This window comes from Dromaius novaehollandiae, chromosome 14 (genome assembly GCF_036370855.1).
Source record: "Dromaius novaehollandiae isolate bDroNov1 chromosome 14, bDroNov1.hap1, whole genome shotgun sequence".
In the NCBI taxonomy this organism is placed as follows: Eukaryota; Metazoa; Chordata; class Aves; order Casuariiformes; family Dromaiidae; genus Dromaius; species Dromaius novaehollandiae.
The window spans coordinates 17,017,355-17,040,131 of NC_088111.1; the positions used below are offsets into that span (position 1 = coordinate 17,017,355).

The 22,777-nt window shown below is 38.9% G+C and overlaps 1 long non-coding RNA gene across 1 annotated transcript; it reads left to right on the forward strand.

The window, feature by feature from the left end:
• The first annotated feature begins 2,194 nt into the window (after positions 1 to 2,194).
• LOC112981103 (uncharacterized) lies at positions 2,195 to 5,075 on the forward strand. The gene is made up of 3 exons (XR_003258611.2): positions 2,195 to 2,761; positions 3,327 to 3,505; positions 3,909 to 5,075. It is a non-coding gene; the product is annotated as an uncharacterized LOC112981103 (long non-coding RNA).
• The last annotated feature ends 17,702 nt before the right edge of the window (positions 5,076 to 22,777 follow it).

The window sequence follows — 22,777 nt, forward strand, 5'->3', positions numbered from 1 at the left end:
CTGGCAGACTAAAATTAGTGACCTGCCTGCTCAGTCTCTCACATCATCACCCTAACCTGTCTGCTCAAATTTCTCACTGAATTACACACAAGGGCTCCAATTACAAAGAATTTTTAAATACCCATTGGCACCAAAATTGTAGGAAGTAATTTTCATTGACAGTCATATATAATAACTTTGCAGAGTGAAGTCTATGGAAGTTGCCTTCCAAATCTATAAAATTGTGATCAACTCACTCAAGTATCCAACAGAAAGCAAAGGGGGGGGTGATGCTTAAGCCAGTAACTACACTGTTTGCAACCAGCAGATTGCTACATCTCCCAAATAAGCATCAGTGATTCAGATCCTTGATTTATGCCTCCACAGCCGTTGCACTCTGATACGAAAGGCAAAGATATAAAATGACTCAAGTTATTGCATCAAAAATACATCTCTTTGTTTTTCAGTTCTTTTGCAAGCATAGAAGCCACTGGGTTGCAAGTTTGCTTGTTTAAAAGACTCAAAGGAGACAGAAAAGAAGGAGACAGACAGTAACTGAACCGAAGCCAGTTGCTTTGGAAATGCCAAAACTTTTCTGGTCTTACTGCTTGGAAGTAGACCTACAAGCTACTGGTGAAGAACTTCCATTTCCTTGTGAACAACAGAAAAGCCCAGTTCTTTTAAACCTGAAAATAACTAGTGGAAGTTAATTTATGATGGATTATAAGGGCAAGTTTTCAAGAAGAGGAAGTGTGCATGGTGGCCAAGTTCTCTTATTTGTCTTGCTCTAGCCAGGTACTTCTAAACTAATCTAACCAGCAGCCCACTGGGCAGAAAGCCACCACAGTAGTTTCTCTACTATCCCAGTCATAGCCCTGTACTTCAGCCAGCAGGATTTATTACGCATCTGTGATTCTCCTCCTGCTCTTGTGTGCCTCTGTTCTCTTCCTCAATGTTAAAGTCAAATTACATAATTATTTAATATGGCATAGTCCCTCCTCACAAAACTCAAACTTGGCCACAGAGCTGTTGGGTTTGCTCTTTAGGTCAGCTGCATCTACATCAGGAGACATGAATGCATTCTGAGAGAGGTGAAGAAAAAAAAACCCAGATGAGTAAAGTCTGCTGAAGCTGTGCAAGCTACACTCAGGTGTTTCTAACTACTCCCAGAATCAGGGTAGTAGTTACCCAGATATTTCCCAGAGCTGTTAAATGCAACAGTACTTGATCTTCTGCATGTGGAGTCAGCTAGGTCCAGAAAGATTTATTAACTGGATACCAAAGCTGAGGGCACTACAAATGCAGCTGCAGCCTTTTCACAGGTGGATGAAGAAGAATCACTGGTGATTAGGGTGCAGAAGCAAAGAAGTACAATCACCTTGCTGCTTGAAAAGACAAGGCCTCCTGTAAAGCAATAAGTCACACCCTAAGAAATCAATTGGCACCTACATGATCTCTGACAAGTCACCTCCTCTCTCTTTTCCACAGGTTACTAGTCTATAGAAGCAAGGACACTGATGCTGACTTTCTTGGGACAGCACTTACCTAGCTGTTTGCAAGAGCCAAATATTATCACGGGAATGTGAGGAGCCCCAGGCTCCTCTTGTATTCAGCGCTGGATGTTCAAAATGCCGGGAAGAAGTCCTGCCCTGAACAGGTTCCCGTCTAAAGAGAAGGAACAGACAGATGAAAAGAGAGTGGAAATGCTCTGATCCCAAGCTTGCAAAAAGGGAAATAGTAAGGTAAGGTTAAACCCTTCACACAAGACCACACAGATTCTTAGCAGTAGGGAGCCTGTTGTACCCAGCCCAAACTCGGCACACCAGGCATCTTTACTTCCTACAGCTTTTCACCTTTTGCTTCTCTTTTTCACTCTTTTTCCCCTCATGCAGTTAAAATATTCCATACTGGCTTCGCGTCGCTGAAGCCAAGGAAGCGACACCGCGACGACGCTGCCCCAGGGCGAAGACCCGCGAGCAGAGTCACCCACGGCGGCCTCGACGCGCGAGCGGCTCAGCCGTCGCCTACCTGCGCCGGGCGGCCGGGGCGTCCCGCGGGCTCCCGCTCGGCGGCTCCCTCAGGACGGCGGGCACAGGGGCCCTGAGGCGGCCGGAGCCGCGCGCCGGCTCCACCAGGGCGGGGCCCTCCCGCCGCTGGGGGTAAAGAGCGCCGTGGTCTCGCGAGACCCGAGGGGCGGGGCGGGGCGGGCGGTGGCCGCGCGGCACGTGCGGTCCCGGCAGGCCCGGCCCGACCGTTGGCGCGGAGCGGCGCGAGGGGCGGCCCCGCCCGGCCCGCGGAGGGAGCCCGGTGACACGCAGCAGGGAGAAGCGCGGCGCTGGCGAGCCGAGCCGAGGAGCGTCGGGGAGGGCCCGGGCCGGAGGGAGGGCGGCCTGCTCGCCCCGAGGACAGTCCAGGAGGGGAACGGGTCGCCCTGGGAGACCGTGCAGCCTCCGGCCTCGGCGGGTGCCGGGACCAGGCTGGGCAAAGTCCGACCGCACCGCTGACTCGGCCTCGAGCAGGAGGCTGGACCCGCGTTGTCCTGGGCTCCCACGACAGCCTGACAGGATAAAACCCCTCCGTCCAGCAGGGTATCGGAAATGAAGGAGCGTCGTTTGCCATATCACGTAATCCAGACCGCAGAGAAAGGGCCGACTCTGTTCAGAGCAAGACTTGGGGCCAAGCGTCTGCTGCTGCTCTAGGCTGGACCTGCAGCGCACCGATGTCAGAGGAGGTCGATCGTGGATTTCAGTGACTTCTGCCCAACTTCAGCACCGCAGTGAAGGTAATTTTAGGAGATCTCATGTCACCTATTGCTTTCACACGTAATGCCTACCTTTTTAATAAGTTGAAAGGTATCACTGTGCTCATCACTGACTTAACATTCTTTGCTTCTCAATTCAGTAGTGATTTCAACTATTAATGTGTTTCATCAAATCACCTGAATAGGGATTAGATGAGCTCCCATAAAAACTATGGCTGTTAAAGAACTCATATGAATTTAACCAGGGTCTGGTTCTGGGTCAAATCCTAATCTCCAGTCCAAATGTGCTTTTACACTAAACTGCTGGAGAATAGGTTTAATATTGTTTCATCCATTAAAGGAGATTAACTTCACAGAAAACTCATTCTCAAGTTTGAATTTTAGTTGAATGCTCAATCAACTTAAAACAGTTGAGCTTAGGAGATTTCATTTTCGCTAAAAATAATTTCATTTCACACATATCAAACCTATGGCAAATAATTCTGAGCATTTTAGTTCCCCCATACACTTTTTTCAATGTTCCCATTGCTGTATTATTAACAGAAATAGCTCTTAATCACACAAGTAACAGAGAATGTTTTTCTAGTACTCCTGTAGACAGTGTCAATGCCGATGGCAGGATGAACTTAAAGGCAGCCGGGGCCGACAGACCAATCACTGCTCTTAAGAAGATCCCTGAAAGAGTTTCTCTTAACACAGAAGATTCTGGATTACTTGGTAGCCTGTAAGGCAAGACAGGTTTGGGAAAGTCAGATCTCTGCTGAGGTATATGATTTACTTAAGCATCTGAACTTTTGTTTACCACACTTAATACATCAATACTGCAGTTATTCACATAAAGATCTTTTTTTTTTTTTTGTATAAAGAAGAAAATACGTGTTTTGAATCACATAAAGAATTTGCAGTATATGGGAGTTCTTCTGTGCTGATGGGTCTATTCTATGCTTAAAGTTACACGGATGTTTAAATGTGTTGCAGGCCTAGTTGTAATTTACAAATAATATTTAGTCATGAAAACACTTAGTCATATACTTAAATGCTTTGCTGAATCAGGACTTTTTTCAAAGCACAACATGTTTTTATACACTGCTTCAGTATATATCCAATATGCCTCCTACTAAAGCTTACAAGTTTAGACATTTTATTTAATGCATTAATTTATTTGCAGAAAAGTCAAGCATTTTGCCACTGGAGGATTTTCATCTCAGACTTTGGTTCTTAAGACCCTTCTGCGAAAGGCTTTCTGTCAGTGGGCACTCAGCCTCACGCAGGATATTGAGTCACCACCACCTGGCAGAGGACAAGCTTTGGAAGCAGTTTCCATGCAACAACAGTTATCCGCTGGCATTTCCATTCTATGAATTCTACACCTGTCATTGGCTTATATTCTAACAGACTTCTACATTTTCTCAACATTTGCTCAATTTACAGAATCTTTTCTAATAGGAATTTCTCAAAAATGCATTTACTCCCAGAGGACTTTAATTAAAATTTGAGCTGAGACCAGGGCAACAATGTGACATAGTTCCTGCTGATACAAAAACATTTCTTCCATATGCATGCATGTATATGTATATCTTTAGCCAGCAAAATTGAAATCACAACAGTAAACAAGCCTGTAATTCAGTGGCATTGGATCTCCTTCCCAGCCCACGCTGGCACCAAACTGCCTTCAGGAATGAACCATTCATAGTTTCTATTTAAGAACCTTTCTGCCTTTGGCAGAGAACTCCAGCAGCTTACATATGACTCAGCCTTCTTTGAGGTCAAAATTCAGATTACTTTTCTCCAGGGTACCCAGCAGCAGGTAACTACAATGTAAACTCTAATTTTAGTTGTTTTAAATGAATTCTAAGCTTATTTGCCAGAGAGTAGAAGCTAAAGAGAAAAAATCCCATGGACATTATAGAGAAATTATTTCAAAGCTGTACATTGCTAGAGTCCCTTTTTAGGCTCAGAGTACAACTAAGCAACATGAAAACTTTGTATTTTCAAAACTCATTATTTCAACTAGGTTGTATTTTCCTGCCTGGTTTTCCTTCCAGCCTTCATCACTTTTTTTTTTTTTAATTATTTATAGAATTCTACAGTGCTTCTCTCTACCCTGTTAGCTGTGTCAGAGACCTGGGGACAGCTGGTTAACTATAGAGTAGAGGAGATGGGCTCTTAGGAGGGGAAGGAGTCTACAGACCTGTGAAACTCAGAGAAAGCTTAAGAGGTTACATTATCTCCTCTGACCCACCACTGAAACTACACTGAAGGAAATGGCTGACTGAGAATCTGGCTGACATTTCCAAGAGATGCAGGCACCCCATTTCCTTTGAAAGAGCATACAGCTTATTGCGCCCCCCCCCCCCCCCCCAAATCCTATCCCCAGCAACTAATCCCAAGTCAGCAAAGTCAAAGCACTCTTCCACCTCCAGTTGGGATAGTGTAGACAGTTCACAATGCCTGTTTCCTGGGATGAGATATTTCCTTGCCTCAGGAGTCAGCTATGGAAAGGATTCATTGTCCTTGAAGTCTTTGCAGATGATAAAATGCATTCCTTCCAACAGTGTCTCTGCAGTTAATTTTGATATGACAGACTTTTCTCTTGTTACTTTTGTTCTTTTCACTGAGTGATTTACATTCAAACATCAGTTTGCATTATTGCCTAACTTCATTCCACAAATTTGACAGAGCCTTTGCCCCTGTACCACTGATGGCAAAGAAGGTTCTGCCACTGACTTTCAAGGATACAAAAATCAGACGCAGATTGTTGTTTACAAATTAGAAGTTCTGTATCTATATAATACTATAGAACAATTCCTAAAAGCACTGCTGTATGCCTACCTCTGCCTGCACTATTGCCAAGATACCCAGAACACTTTACATTCTTTCAGCTATTTCATCTTCATAATACCCCCTGAAGAAAATGGCCTTGGATATAGTATTTCTGCTTTGGATTTTTAAATCTACATTGACAGGTTTCGGTTCTGTTCTTGGTCCAGTAGGTCACAGCTGTCTAAAGAGATGCTGAAATTAAGGCTTTGGTCAAAACATATACAGAGAAATTAAACAATTTGTTCATTGGTAAACAGTAAGTCTGTAGCAGAGAAGCAAACTGAACTCCAAACTTTCTTTAACCCCTGTACCATCTCTCCCTTTCACTCTGTTAAAACATTATCCTTCTGCAGAGCTTAGCCTGCAGTATCTTGTTATTGCATAAAGAGAAATAGTTTCCCTTTCAGGCAAGTTAAGCTTTACGTAGCAGAGCTCTGAGAAACACAGCATGGTACCAAGTAGTAAATCCACTGTAATACGTTTTATCCAAGCAAAACAATGACGACCAACAGTTCCAAACAATTTATGTGTTCCCAAGAAAATTTACAGAAGCTTCATTCAATCTTGTCATCTTACTGAAATAAATGTGAAGAGATTAATTGATGCCTAATAATGGTATATAAAGTGCTGCAATAATAATAAACCTGCCTCCCACTGAAAAGGTTCTGAAAAAAATTTGAACCCTTTAATTCAGTCCATAAGTTTAAAATAGTACTCCTCTGAATTCTCTGAACTCAGCCAAAGTTCACCACCAAATTAGACTGCAATTCACAAGTTGCTCTAATCCCTCGTAATTTTTTTTCACTCTATATTTATTGATTTATGAACCCGTTATTCACCAAAAAATGTCAGCTGGTCCTATTGCTGTCAGTCTAATTAGCAACTGTGTGATTCTTTTCCATAATCTTAATTTAACTGCTTTTGCCCACGGCCTCAAGCAGATATGGATTACAACTCAGAACACTGTGGCTCTTGCTACTGTGTACTATATGCTACATCCATATCCTAACTACTAAATTGAACAGCAGGGTTAGAAGAGTTATGGAAAACAGTAACTTCTGCCTCCCAGCTCTGCTGGTCCCATGTTCCAGGTTAGATGAGAATTCTGTCAAACAAACAAACGGGAGTTTGCTACTTGTGTTCACGAGAGCCCTGTGGAGACAACTCATTACTTCAGAGGGAACTCAGTCCTGCTCTGGTTCAGGCTCCCACAGCACAGCTATTTAACTCTATTCCAAATGTAAGATCTTTACTACCAAGGACAAGCTTGGCTCCACAAAGAGCACAGATATTTCTTCCTCTTCAATCTTTTAATTTGTAAACTGATCACATTTGACACTGATGTCACTGAGACAAACACAAAGCTCCAAATGCATTTCAATCAAGATTCTGTTCAGACTATAACAACAGCTTAAAGAAAGACTGGATAGCATAGAAATATAAAAAGCAGTATAAAGGAATTAGTCATACTGGTCATAAATAACACGACAAAAAGGACTAGGCTGAAGATGATAATGAAAAGAAATTAAGGGGGTTGATTATAACCTTTCATTATTTGGATGTTCAGAGAGTAGGAAAAACTGTTCGATGAGACAAGTAGGCCAGCGCAATTGGAGGCATTTGAGGAAAGATTATGTGTGATTATGGAAAAGAACGTGTAGCATGGATTGGTTTGTTACTGAAGAATCTGGATGAGGGGGTTTAAAGTCTGCCTGTCTAGTCCCGCTATCTACGCAGTCCTGTGGGTAGATCATTTTTCTTGCTGCTAGTTTACCTCTTCTCTGTTACTGCTACATTCAAAATACCCATTTCAGGATCTCAGCATTATGTAGTGGGCAACATATTCATTGTGATAATAATGCAGTAAGGTTGCTTCAAAAAACAACAAAACCCCCAAGCCCCACCAAGTAGCAAGTGACTGAGTGAATGGGGTGCGTGCAGACTAAGTGTAGGATGCTTCAAGCTTGAGGTCTGGTCTAAACTCTCTTTTAAGTCTTTAGAGAAAATTCTTCAGGGAATTGATTGTGTTTTATCATGTGTTTTTGGTTGTGTTTTATTGTGTGTGTGTTTTTATCGTTGTTTACAGCATAAGGAGAAGACCGTTTTGAAATCCTGCCTTCATATAGTTATGCTGCAGTTCTTTCACCCCCTTCCTAAAATCCTTTACTACCCTAGTGATGCAGGCATGTCCCAAAATCAACAGTGCATTTAGCTGATTTTCCCCCTGCATCTTCCATTTATTGCTCCTCCTACTCTAACCTCAATTTAAATAACTGCATAAACAGAAATATCTCTAGAGAATTGGGTTTGAAAAAATACACACCAGAAGCAAAGATGAAAAAGTAGCAGTGCATATTAAAGGCAGAACCTACTGTGTCAAGTGGCAGCCCACCACAGCAGCACAGCACTTGTCTGGAAAGCAGGGTAGGTTAATCCACATCCAACTCCATGCTTGCCAGACACAGACCAGTATTGATTCTAATCCCCTAGCAAGGTTGGATATACCCACATGAGACCTCACTCTCAGCACTGAATGCAGGAAACATTGTGTTCTGGAAAGAAAACATAAATTACAACAGGCAAGTGCATAGATGGGCAAGTGACTAGGAATGAAATCAGTGTAAAGATAGTGCAAAAAAAGTGAGTAAAACTCAGCAATAAAAGAAAACAGCATATTTACAAAAATAAATGGAATACAAAATGAATGGGAACCTCTTAGCACTTTATTTTTCCACTGCAGCTAGACAAAGGCAGAAGCTAGACTTCTGAAAGAATACTCTGGAATTTTTTATATACATATACACACTCATACACACAGAGTTTTTAAAGTTCAGAGCTTTCTGTACTCTGCTATATAGAGTGAGCACTCTTGAGACGGAAGAAATCAAATCTGAAAGCCTTTCACATAGGTAAAAAGTGCTATATATTATTTCAAGCCTACTTTAAATTGCTCTTACTCTTCTTGAACAAGGACAATTTAACTACTTTAATAGCATGAAAGAGATTTGAGAGTACTTCAGCAAAATTAGAACAATTATGTGCATTAGGCCACTATAGGAGCTTAAAGCACTTTAATTGGATAGGGAAGAATTAAAGTGTTACACCTATAGGACAGTTTTTTAAAAAATGGATCATTTGATAAAAATTTAAACTAAGTTAATGGATACAGTGATAGTTATCTACAGGCTGAATTTTTAGAACCAAATCTTGAAAATAATCTTCTTTGCATGAATTCATGGAAAAAGATTTTTTATTACTACAGTACACCGTCTATATTTAGCAATTTAGTAAACTCTTTCTTTCTGTCTTTTTCCAAAAAGGGAATAAAATTATAATAGATACACCTAATAGATCCAATGTAACCTAGGTGGTTTCCAGTTTTCTAATCCCCTCTAAAATGGTAGCATTTTTTAAATGAAATCATTGCAGAAATCTGCCACTGTTCTTCCTCAGCCCATTTTAACTGTGAAAATCATTTCAGTGAGAACAAAAGAACAGATCGGAGAAGAAAGTGCCCTTTCTTTCTGCATAGAGATACTAGATTTATCTTGCACACAGTTATAACAGTATATGGGGAAAGGATCTCCCTTTGGTTTTTCCTCGTTAAACTTCGCAGGTCTTTCTCATATATAATCTCTTCACATGTAATCTTTTCACTACTATGACTGTATGCATAAGAAAACATATCACATAGCTTAGAAAAGAGTTATAGGATGCTTAGAGCAGACTAAGGTGCTGGTCAAGAGCAAAGGCAAGTTAGGAGACAGTTTGCTGTTGAAGCTTTGGCAGCAGGTAATAGGCTTTTGCTAGAGTAACTTCTCTCTGTTTATTGCTAGACCTAGCCAAAATATAATCTGCTCCTGGATTTTCCCTTTTACTGCTTTTACAAAGTTTGATAGAGAAAGGTGCTCTTTCTCATGGGTCAAGGCAAAGGGCCCAGCAAACAGCCTGCTGTCTCAGAAATGTCTTAGAAGCATGCACAGTGGGGATGAAGTATGTGCTGAAAGAGAGCTTGGCAGAGCATGGACCCTTATGCATTTTCAGAGAGTCACCTCAAGGCATTTTAAGGGACTTCATTTTCAGAAGACACACAACTGTCCCATCTGAAAGTGATGCCTCTTTGCATCCCAAATTGTGTAGCCAAAAAGTAAGTTAACAAAGAAAATCCAGTCTTTTAGGAATTTTTTTGCCTAGGATTTCAAGTCCTACACTTTCATGTTAGATTTCCAGCTAACACCAAATAAAAAAAGGTGTAACTTTTTCTAGGAAAAGATTTTTTGTTTATAAATCTAACAATTGTTGTTACTGTGAAGTAGCATATAAACTACATTGTTACTATTTCACAGACACTAAAGGGAATGCTAATAAAACCCCTACTCATATAACCTGCACAAAGGCACAATATTAAAATATTTGTCTTATATGCATCTAAATAAAATTGTATTTGGAAATTTTTAATAAGAAATACATCGATGTCCATATGCTGAACACCACAGAAATCATTTTGAAAACACAGAAGACATCTAAAAAAAATCCTTACGTTATGTGCCTAACATTAAAAAAACTCTATTTAATTATTGACAGACTTCCTAGCTGCATTTAGTTTTGCCTTGTAGAACAGAAGCCTGCATCCAATAGTTTGAGTGTGATGAGGTAAGCAAAACCAATTAGTGCTTCTTGAAGTGTTTTCAAATATGTAAAGAAAAGAACATAAGGTTGTCACTTCTTCATTAGGCATCTTCCTGACTAGACTGGACCGGTGGCCAACCATCTGTCCTGAAAGTTAAAGAGTTACTATGTTGAAAGAACTTTGATCTACTGTTCATTTGGTTCTCCTTGAACTAGTGCAGCAATAAACAGAAAAATCAGGAGGTAAACCAAATCTGTTTCTCTTAAAACCCTGTTGGACAGGAAAACCGAAACATTTACTCCACATCCTTCTCTTCCCACTAGCAGTTACGTTTGCACAACCACACTAGCTTTCAAGTAGCACAGCAGCAGTGAAGACATACCATTTTAAAAAGGTGATGCTGAGCAGATGTCATTTAGGATCAAATTTAACCTGCAGAACTTCTATCACGGTGATGCTGCCTGAGATAAAAAAGCATCCATTATGACTTTCAGATCTAGCCTACAGAGCTGAGGATTTAGGGATTTATTTTTCTCACCCAATTGGCACTCACTGCATGTGCAATCAAGGTAATACAGCTGTAACTCTAGATTCACGTTTCAGAGCTGAAACATACATAAAAACTCTTATTTCCACGCATGTAGTCACGTCTTTGACATGCCCTTAGCATGGGGAGAGGTGAATAATGACTAGTTATCTTTCAAACCAAGACCATAGGGAGGAACAAGGAAGGAGTTACAGTGATTCACAGAGTGTAAATCACACATCAGTGTAGGATAAATGGAAGAAAAGAAATTTTTAGGAGCACTGAGTGTTACAGTGCCACTAAGGCTCACCATAGTGGTGCTGATCATCAAATCTGAAATGTGTTACCAGAAAATGTATTTATTCACCTGAAAATACTGGGTTTCAATTGAAATGAAAATTCAGCCCTTAAGTTTTTGAAGATTAAACAAGATGAGAAGGAAAGTTAAGAAAATACATCATTGCTTGCCATGGGACAGCAGAAACTCAGATGGTTAACAAATCTCATTACACCCACTCTGGACTTTATCATGCAACTGTTATCTCCTGCTGCTTTCATACCAATACAAGGATTTCTGGGGCAAAACATACACAAGTCTATACTCATTTGTTTTATTCTTCATTTAAAGTCTCAAAGTTCTGTGGACTTACATACGATACTGATCAGCCCTTGTATACCACTATCTCAGCCCTGAGCTGCTTGCTGTGGTTAAGAAAATACAAAGTTCTATCTGGAATAGACTAATAAAGGATTTATGGGCTTCTTAGGAAAAGCATATATACATAAAGTTCTGTGCTTAAATACTGATGACATCTCATTGTATAGACGGACTTAGGAAAATATACTGCAGTGGGACATGGGGAAAAAAATCCCAAGAATCTTAGGAGCTCTATCATTCAAAAAGTCTTCAAAAAACAATAAAAAAAAATTGTCTCATTGTAGACCTGGGCCAACACTGGCTTCTCCTCTCCTCTAGGAATTTTACAATCTATGCTCAGAGCCCTAAATTGTGACCCAGAGACATCAAAAGGAGTTTTCTATCGACTTTAAACAGTTCTGGATCAAGGTCAAAGTACAGGTCCATTTCTAAAACACATCACATTTTACTTCACTGTGGACCTTGCAAGGAATAAGGAACTCCAGCTCAACTTTTCATTGCTGTTCACTGCTCCAACTCAGCTGTATATTCATCATTGTTGTATATTCTGCGTTTGAGATACCTAAAATGTACAAAGCGTATTAACATCTAAACATCTATTAACATCTAAAACATCTTAAGTCCTGCATTCAGTCTCTGGACACATTAAAGAACAAACAGAGATGCAAACAAACAGAACGACAGTCCATTTAGTGTAGTGTCTTTCATAGTCAATGCCAGATGCTTATGTGGAAGGAGGAGGACTTTGTAAGATGTTAATTATGCAGTAGTACAGATACCAGGAGGAGAGATTTCTTCCCAACCCCAGCTGGTGCCCAGAACATAGTGAGGGTAAAAACTTTATTATTTCTGTCAGTCAAAGCATAAAATCTTATGAGCCATCACTGCAGCCTATACGTACGTGTAACAAAATGTCTCTGTCATGGCAGGCTACAGGGCCAGTGCGTGCATGCTTATAATGCCGAGACAGCTCATTGCCTGTTGGATTACTTGGACGTGCTCTGTGCTTCACCTAGGACCAGCCTATAGAAGGCAAAAATTAATTTTTAATGACAGAGAACATACAACTTTAATGCCAAAGCCTTCTCCTCTTCCAAATATATAAAACTCTGGACTCCTGTAGTATGCAAGTAGATCTGTACGCAAATACCAAAAGTTTATTCATAATTGGGATCCAGTTTTATGAAGCAATTCAAATGGGACAGCTGTGAAACTTGAATTCTGTATATGGAATAAGTATCCTTTTCCCTGAAATCCTCCTCCAAAAGCATGTAGAAAATGTGTAAGAAAAGACTACACTTTGCCTTTCCCTCAACCTACTGTCTGTCCTCAGTTCCCTAGGCCTGCATGTCCCATTTATAAATAATGATACTCACCTTCCTTCATAAAATGCTTTGAAATCTGTAAGTTAAAGATAAGAACTATTAGGAGAAATTAAATAATTCAAAGTTCTTATTTTCACGTACTGGAATTCTTTAAAGGTAGGCAAAGTCATTATTGAAGATACTCAGTTTAAGCTGCCCAGACTGCACATTCAAAGATTTTTATCTTAAGAAACAAGATGAAGAGGCAGAAGAGAAACTGGGAGAGCCATTTAAAGATGTATTATTCATTTGTATTCTAAGATAAAGAGCATTGCCATTATTTAGCTATCATCCTGCTGAACTTCTCTTTGCAAAGCTTCTCTCAGAAAATTTCCCCTTCTAGTTTAAATTAGCCCTTTGCAGACTAAAAGAGAACTTTCTGTAACAAAAGAAGGAAGATCCACATGCATAACCAGATGAAATAGTAACAGAGGCCCCGAATACAGCTCAACTTTTACATACACACCTAGCTTCATACAAATGAAAGCTATTTATGAGGTTACATAAGGCATATGATCACAGTCATGATCCAGGGGGAAACAAAGAATATGTGCAGCCTGTCAAAAAGCTTCATGAAAGGCAACGGATTGACTTCAGCCACATATGGAGAGGTCATTGACAACTGCCGATTACAGTTAACTTTGCTTAAGTAAAATAGTTGGAGATACTTTGGGTACTTGGCAGAATGAAACCCGGTATGGCAAAAATGATCCAGCACTTCTCTAAAAATGACCTGATTCTTTCAGTATCACTAATAATGATATAAATATATTTACTCTGAAAAATTAGGTAGTTCCAGTTTGGCATGACCAGAGACACCCAACCCACCTGCCCTCCCCTTTTTTTTTAAACCATTACTAATAATTACTAATACCACACACATGCACACACACTCAGTGAGCTGGGTGGGGTGATAATGAAAATGTGAGACAGTGATGGAAAGACATGTTATTAGATATTTTTCCACTTGGGTTTGTGCATCTGCTTGTCATATGTAGAAAATAGCCATGCGTGAAGTCCTTCTTGCAGCAGAAGCCCCAGATCTCAACAGCAAAAGTCCTGCCCAGTTGGTCCCAGTTAATAACACCGTTCTGCAGAGGGAAAGGTAATTTGCAACAGATTTGACATTCTGCTGGCCTTTATGGGCTTAGTGCTGTGAAGGGCTGAAATGTAGTTCTGACTACTTTACAATATTCAAGTCCAAAGCCTGGTATACGCAGCGATTTGCTTGCTTAATAAAGAATTTGGGGAAAGATTTTTACATTTATTCTTTTCATTTTTAACAACATAGGATAACATGTACTGTCTTTATACATGGTTGTATAATATATTTTAAATTCTCCTAAAGAGAAAGCAGCAACTTCATTTGTCAATTGTCCCATTTGAACCAGACTCACTGCATTACCAGAATGTCAAGATAATGTCTCCCTAGTCTGTTTTTTATTACCATACCAGGCTATGCTCACTAAATTATGTTCAGATACATTGACTTCCTTCAACAGGGAACAGGGAAACACCACCAGAAATTAACACTAATCTTCTAATTCAGCAAGAATAAAATATGCGACTGATTAAATCTTAATTAACAGTTCACAAAAGGCTGCTTAATGTCATGTGGCATATGCATCTTAATTATCTGACCGCTCTCTTAGTGTTTGCATGAGGGGAAAGGTTTGTGCAAATTTCCCTTTGCTTTTCATTGCTTTTTCCTTCCATTTCTTTTTGTTTTGAAGTAGCAGAACCTAGTGCCAATTTCCTAGCAATTAAGACAGCTGCATTTGATTGTTTTAAGAACACTTTCTTCATTTTGTTCTCAGGTCTTGCAGCTGCTCATACCTAAGTATATCGCATCCACCTGTACATAGACACACATATTCTTTCTAAACTGTTACAAGACCAGGCATGCAATCCCAAAAGAATTAGTCATTTTCAGGACACCTGAATATATGTTGGTAAAAGTGGACAAACCCTGACACTCTTTTGTGAAAACTTCTTTGCTGTTGTACAAAAGTTCACAATAGGTATGTTTACGCTATTTTCATTTTCATAGTCTGCCAACAAACGTTGAGTTTTTATTTAGACAGATTCCTCATAAGCTAACTTCAAACCTGCAAGTCTACACAGTCATAATTTTCCATAAGCAGAAAAAAAGAAGAAATTCATCAAATAACATATTGACTGAGCTTTACTTGACATGTTTAAATTTTCAAAAGAATGGACTGAAAAGTATGGAATTCATTCTTCCCTGATTTTATTTAAAAGAGGAAATTTAAGTATGTAGTTTAATGCAACTTATTATTTTATCTGCAGACATGTTGCTATAGTTACATAAGTCAGCAACTAGCGTCAAGGAAAAATTCTTGAGTAGGATAATTTCTTAGGTGAATTTAACTTTTGTGCAAGACCTTGAAATTTCTGTTAACTTGAGATGTTTACAGAAATGTTTGGGACTTCCATTTCATGCCGAATACTTATGCAGAATAAGGAAATGAATGTGGCCTATGTGTTAGTGACCGCTTAAGTTACATGGCAGCATTTTGAGCATAACTTCTGTGGGTGAGACTCATGGTGAAAATTGGACAGTAAGAACAAAGTAAATATTTGCCTTTGATGAGCCATTCAAGCTTCTGAAGAAGGCAAACAAAGTAGACACAAACACAGCTGAACATAAATGCGTTTACTCTGAAAAATAAAGCGCTTCTACTTTTGCATGGCCCACGACACCCAAACCATAATATCACCAGGGGGAGGGGGGCCAAAACCTCTCAGAGCTTCCACTGGACTCAGCTGCAACTGAAGGTTATTCGACATTTTTGAGAACTTAACCCAAATCATCTCAGTTTCAATTCTCAAGATACTATGGTGCTGTCCATCTAGAAGGCTTACCTCTCCCACTAGTAGAGCCACCTAGTGTTAGTTAAAAGATACAGATAGTTTTCACACTGCTCTTAACTGTTTGGAAACATGGGTCTCAGACTGAACCACCACTGTCATCTTGGCTGACTTGCTCTTAGCCAGACTTCTTGCCAGTTTCGGTACTTCGACTTTAAGCAGGATTTTCCACAACAAAAGCAAAGACATGGGCTGGCCGTTTCCTTTCCTGTAACTTAGGTTGTGATGCCATCTTAGAAAAAGATGCTACTTTAAGAGAAAGACAGAAAGAAAGAGGTAGACAAAATCTACCATCAGTTATACATATGGAAACCCCACTAAAGTTGACGAAAAGAGCATGCAGATTTGCCAGGGCAAAATTTGGGTTCCTTTGCCCCTTTCCCCTCCTTCTAAAATATTTGGTTCTAAAATCCCACCGTATTTGTTTACTTGTGTGTAATATTACCACAACTTATAGATAGTGGCAGCAATGACCAGAGCATTGCGTCTGCATGTGCCCACAAGGTATGTTTTTTGTAATGGTTTATTATTTTTGAAAAATAAGCTAGTCAATGACCGTGGAACAACACTGCATGTATGACTAGGTTGTGCTAGTAAAATATTTATGTTATGAGGAAACCACAGCTTAAAATCTGTTGCAAAAAAAACAAGGGACTTTAACAGGGGTCCTCAGAAGTACCAGCGCAGATGAAAGCAGAGACCTTGAAAGTGCAGACACAGCACCATAATAGAGGCCCCAGGGCTATAAACACAAATAGTCAATTAGTGGTCACTAAAGGAGTATGACCTCGAGAGCTGGGTAAAACTGGTTTTTAGGGATAACAAAGGCAGTGAAGGAGCAAGTATCTAACATATGTAAAACACCGTGAATAAAACTGGGCTATAACACAAATTGTGAACCAGTTATGGAAGAGGAAGTGGATTGTGCTGGCAAATGTATATAAATAATCTTACACAGATCCAAAGAGTGAGAAGGAGGAAATCCCCATCGTCAGTGTCATACTCCTGGTGAATAACCTGGGACAAGTTATTGTTAATAACTTGGTAACTAATATTAAAAATATAAATAACTAGTATTGTTAATAAATTGGGATGAGTTACTTGCCATAGCTCCCCACCTCTTTTTTTATTATTATTTGAGAAGCAGCGGAAGTGTGAGCATAACACTAGAGAAAAGGAGTAGATAAAACTGATTTACACAAGATTTCTGTTCAGTGTGTTATTATTGGGAATGAGTGGCAATAGCTGGATACCTTGATCTGTAAGTGCTAATATCATTATAACTGGACTAATCACAATTCTTTGACTAGCTTGTTAATACTTAGGCTTACAATAAATTCTCAGCTTCACAGGTAAGGTGTGTATCTTTAGCCCACAGAAATCACACAGGGTGTTTGTTCTGATACCCTGCCCTTAATGCTTTGTTGCAATTTGGACGCAATACGATGGACGCCTGCTTGCAGGAGACCACCACCTACTCCATCTCCATGCATAAGTTCAACAGGAACAAGACACAGACTTACTCAAAAATGATCACTGCTTAGACAAACTTTATTTGATATAATAAGCATAGCTCAAAATACGTGACTTTAGTTCAGCTACCTCTGGTATTTTCATGCCACAAAGGAAGAAAAGATATATGATTACTTACGATTCAAATTATTTGTCCAAAACTAGAGACATTTTACCACTGCACTTTCTACCTGAATTTCAGCTGGAAAGACATAAATAAAATATCTGGTTGATACTATGTACATATGCATGGTTTCTCTCTAAAATGTGAAGGTATCTTTTGATTAAAATACACTGTACAGCAAGCAAGCATTGGGGCCTAGAGGTAATAAATGCATAAATGAAATTTTTGTTCTCAAGCAATTTAAAAGAAAATCTTTTTTCAAGATGACCTAAACAATTAAATAATCTTAAATACATCCATCCTTGGAACAATCACTTAGGGAAACGTGGAGGTCAAAGAAATTTTCTATTTCAGCCATTATAAAAACCGGAACCACTACAAATGCCAGAACTGGAAATAGGAATCAAAAACCTTATAATTGTTGTTGCACAAGAATTTTTGTTTCTTTTAAAAGTGAATATATAATTAAGTTGTAGTTTTCAGAAACCAATTATAATCTGGGTTGTAACTGTTTTTATTATTATTATTTTTAACCTCACCTTCTGTCTGCAGCATTGAAAGAATCCACATGTACAGTGTATTTCATCAGACATATCAGGAGACCTGGCTAAGGAACAGCTATTGTCATTGCAAAACACTTTTGAGGAAGAAGATAACTCTGCAGTCTAACACAGGGACCAGTGATTATGAATAACATTGCCATTTTATTTAAACTGCTAGAAGCATCTTCCTTTCACAGTATAAAAAGTCTACTCTTACATCCCAGCTGAGCAATATGTCTTTTGATATGACAAAGCGATTAAAGGTAATTACAGGGAAATTGCCAAAATCTGCAAAAGAAATGCCCCCCCCAAAGTCACATGCTTTCTTTAAAGTTATACCATATTTTTCCCCAAATTCGGCTTTTCCTTAAGATCTTACTGATATAATACATTGTATCCAAAAGTTCACTGTTCTTTGAAGAGTAAGCAAAGTTGAAATTTCTTTCAATAAAACAGTAATGGATACCTTCTTTGTGAGGAAACTAGTTACATGACTTCTATGCTTCCACCAAAAACCTAGCTGACAAGTAACTAAAACTGAAGAATTGCAACAACATTGTGTTGTTTCCAGTGTTAATGGTTGCTCTAACTGAAAGCATGTGAGAAGGAAAAATAATTAATGTAAAAGCCATCTCTCTATTTTGACCAGCAGCAAATGAAAAATAAATTAAATACCATTGTCCATACGAGTCAAAAGATACTGTACATAATCAATATCTACACACCAGAGTACAGAGACTGTGTCATGTGTTTATTTTACTCCATACCATTAGACATTTGCGGTGACTACCCACTGTAAAAGGAATATAGCTGTGTAGCAAATGTAATCTTTAGCACAATATATCAATGGGCAAAATTCAATGGGACGGCTATTAATAGAAGATACTTGTCTTTTAATGTGTGTTCTTAAGAATCTGTTCATGCCCTGATCTCTTTCCATTTTCTGCCCAAGGTGAATCTCATCATTACGATGCTTTTTGAAATGCTAAAAGCATTATGAAGAACCTAGCATATTCCATTTCTTACCTTAAACTGAAACCAAAGTCATGAGGAAGTGAGAGAAGCAGGAATATGTGCCAAATTAGGTGAAATTCAATGCGTCCAGAGAAGATGAGCATTAGCATACAAATTTCATGTCTCCAGAGTCTAGATATAGGACAGGAGAGGATTAAATTGTACTGGTACGTTTTTAATCAGTAATTATTCTGCATGACATTAGTTAGGCCTTACTTATTTCCAATTGTATTAGCAGTGCCATTTCTCATACAGCTTATTTTGAATCCTATCAGTGCCAAAACCTATTACCTGATATTTTTCTTTTTCATGATGCACATATTTAGTCTTGTTCACATTTTACTTAACATTTCTTTAAATCAGCACAGTTCTTTGAAATTGCTGTAGTTCATCCAGTGAAAAACGTCAAGGAGAAAAGCAATCCCATACAATAGAAAGGAAATCATACAAACAGATTACACAGTTACACAAACACACACGCACACACACAAATACATACAACTAAAAGTCACCAGATATTTTTCATTCAAAAAATAGGAAACTTGTGATACTGCAAACCCCATCCTACAGTGACTTTTACAAAATAGCTGTTTTCTTTGAGAAGACTTGCGAATGACTGTCTCACATCCAGACATGCAGAAACAAGAGTAGGGCCAGCAAGATAAAAGTCTTGTTCTACTAGCTTTACTTAATAGTGGATGACTGACCAAAGTCCCTTATCACTGTCTCTTTTTCTGCTACGCCCAGTCCACAGAGGAAATACATTCTATTTAGTTGTACTCCTACTTTATGAAGCCCAGCCTCGCCAAACCTGAGATCGAAGTGCTACGCTTTGCTCCGGATGATGATACGCATTAGGCCTCACTAGGTTGCAAAATAAACCGAATTATATTGTGGTATCCCCCAGTGGAACTATCTCTGATTCCAGGGATGCAAGCAGAAGTGGCAGGTACCGAGTATTCAGATCATGTCATCCTCCAAGACTTAAAAAGAAAATAATTATCCCCTAGTAATTGAAAATATAAAATGAGGCTCATGTTCTGATCTTTTTATTTCATGCTGTGAGAGGATTAATTTACTGAAAATGGAAAGTGCTCCCAGACTGCTGAATCTAGCCCAATATATCCTCACACTCGCTGCTGATAAGGTGTTTAGGGAACTAGATATAAGATTTCAAACCTGACCTACTTGAGTGTATACAGGGCTAAAAGTCAGGCCTTCCCATTTTAATTGCTGTACAGCTTTATTCAAGCCCGCTTGCTCTCACTGCATCTGTTAATTATTTTATACGGTAGAATAATGACCGTAGGCTGTTCTGGAGCCACTTCACATTGCTCTGTTACTGCAGAGGAACTTTTCCAAATCAACAAGATTTCTCTGTCTCATCATCCAACTGTCAGTGAATAAATGTTTTTCCTTCCCTACAGAAGTGCAAGATTATCCCTCCATTAAGGTTCTTGTAAACCCATGAAACAGGTTGAGACAAGACCGTGAGACAGCTACCCAGCCCCTTTGCAATCTCTGAGAAGCATCTTTCTTTCTAGCACTTCTGAGGCCCTGCTGCATGTTTGCTTCCTGCTCTTTCTTAGTGGCATCTCAGGCCTGTGCTTGCTGAGCCCTGTCCGTTCCACCAGGTATTCCCAAATGTATTTAGCTGATTTCCAGGGCAGAAGGTCCCTGTCTTCCAGAAGGAGCCACATACCCCAATATTTTTAACATATTACTCATTCTAAATGTGAATCAAACATGTAAAACAAATGCCATCCATCACACAAGTAAATCAGAAGGTGGTTCAGGGGGATTTCAGTAAGGCATAATTTGTTACACAGAATTAAACACTGAAAGTAAATAGGATAAACCTTGACTTTAAGTGAGGCATAAGTCCTGAAAGGTCACATTCAAAAATATGTAGAAACCAAAGCAGATAACATGCGTTCTGTGTTGGTCCGGATGCTTTACAAAAACTTCGGTAGATACATCTCTGCATTTTTAGACACTTTCAGTAACTTTAAAACTTGCCTTTAGCTCTAAAATTTTGTAATGGGTCTTCATATTTCTGATTTTCTAGAAGTTTTTACATTATCTTCTAATTCAGATGTTATCTATAATATGTTTTTCAGGAATCAGAAAGACACTTTCACTTAACAGCTGTCAAGTGAAAACTATAAACTTCCAGTCACTGTCACAGCTGCCCAAAACAGAATTGTAGCTGTAAAACGAGAAAAAACCTGCTGCTGGCTTGACCAAAGTTCTTCAATTCGTTTCTAAAAAACAGTGTTGTTTTAACTAGCCAGCATTTACTAACCAAATTATGTTTCCCCAAGAAATTCCCAGTAGGTCTAACAACCTGATGTGACTCTTCTACAGTCGCGTAGGAAGCCTGAGGCACAGCATACAGCATCTGTATCTTGCAGGCCATGGAGAGGTTCCCTAACTGAGCTGTCCCATCTGCCCTCTGTTCACAGAGAGGTAATTGTGTGCTTGGCTTTTTGTTTTGTTTTTTAATTCCATCTTTCTGGTAATTACGGACTTGCTCAGAGGGATTTATACATACGAACATATGAAACATTAAATCTCACTGAGCCTTCTACCTGTTCAAAAGAATTTTCATATGCCATAAAGATTAATGTTTAATATTTACGCGATCGATGTTGTCAGTTTAAGATGCCTGTATTTCTCTGAAGCGTTTTCTGCATTTGGCTCTATTTATTTATTTATTTTACTTTACTCTGGATAAACTGCAGCAAATCTAATTTGATCATGTTGCTGGGGGGAAAAAAAAAAAAAAAAAAAAAAAAAAAAAAAAAGACCTGTAGATAAATGATGCACAAAAGTAAAAAGAAACTAGAATTCTGTGTTTCAAAGCAATCCACTAACATTTATCTGGACAAGTAATTTTCTTCATCTGAGTAGTAGAAATATATCTAAGTGTTTGTTAGATCAAACCCCAGATAATGACATTTTGGCTCTTTACAATTTTTCTGTGCCCTAAACAACTGCAGGAAACCATCTTGGTAAAGAAACAGTGAGGTAGACTGTATAGTAAAAGCAATTTCTAACTCCCCTATTTAGTCCTTCTTCTAGATTTGAAGACATGAAGAGATTCTAAAATACATGTTCACTTTTACTTAAAAAACAATGCTAAAGTTCAGTCCTTTTGCTAATGAATTCTTGGAACCTTAATGAGATGCATACTTCATGCATTTAATATAAAATCAAAGAGTATATCCGCACACGCACATGGTAAAAAGGAGCAAAAGACATTGCCCTGGAATTCTGACGCTGTGACTTCAGTTCCTTCGCTGGCACATAATTTTTGTGTGACCATGGTCGAGTTCTTTAGTTTGTAAATCCTTAAAAAGAAACTCTGCAGTCAAATTTAGTAACAAGAAAATGCACGTAATTGTCTGCAACAGAAATTTTAACTGAAATAGGCACTTGTTTGTCTTTCAGTTGAGGTTAGTGCTGAATCAACTTACACTTAAAAAAAATCCATTATCACTGAATTTTACTTTTCTTCTTTAAAAGTGCAATTCCACTTTTAAAATTCAAATTTAAAACTCTACTAGCACCTAATTCTCTCTTTTGAGTTGTTTGGTTCCTCTTTCAAGGAAAGGGAACTGCCTTTTTTTCCCACCTTTGGTCTGTTTAGAGCTCTTTCCCTTACTCTGACTACAGTGTCCCGCAGAGTGGAGCTCTGATGTAGATTTCAACTTCTATCCGTTCCCTCAAAATACTACAGTAAAGCAGGAAAATACAAACCAGGTACAGTTTATATATGGTTAATATATGGTTACGGTTAACAAACACCACAATGATCCGTTGTCATTACTCCCCATACACCCGTCTTTCTTTTCTAAAAATAAATCTACAAAAGTTTGCCAATGGCATTATGAAGCGCCGTCACTCACACTGCCTTTTAAATTTACTAGAGAAGACCTCTTATCCCAAA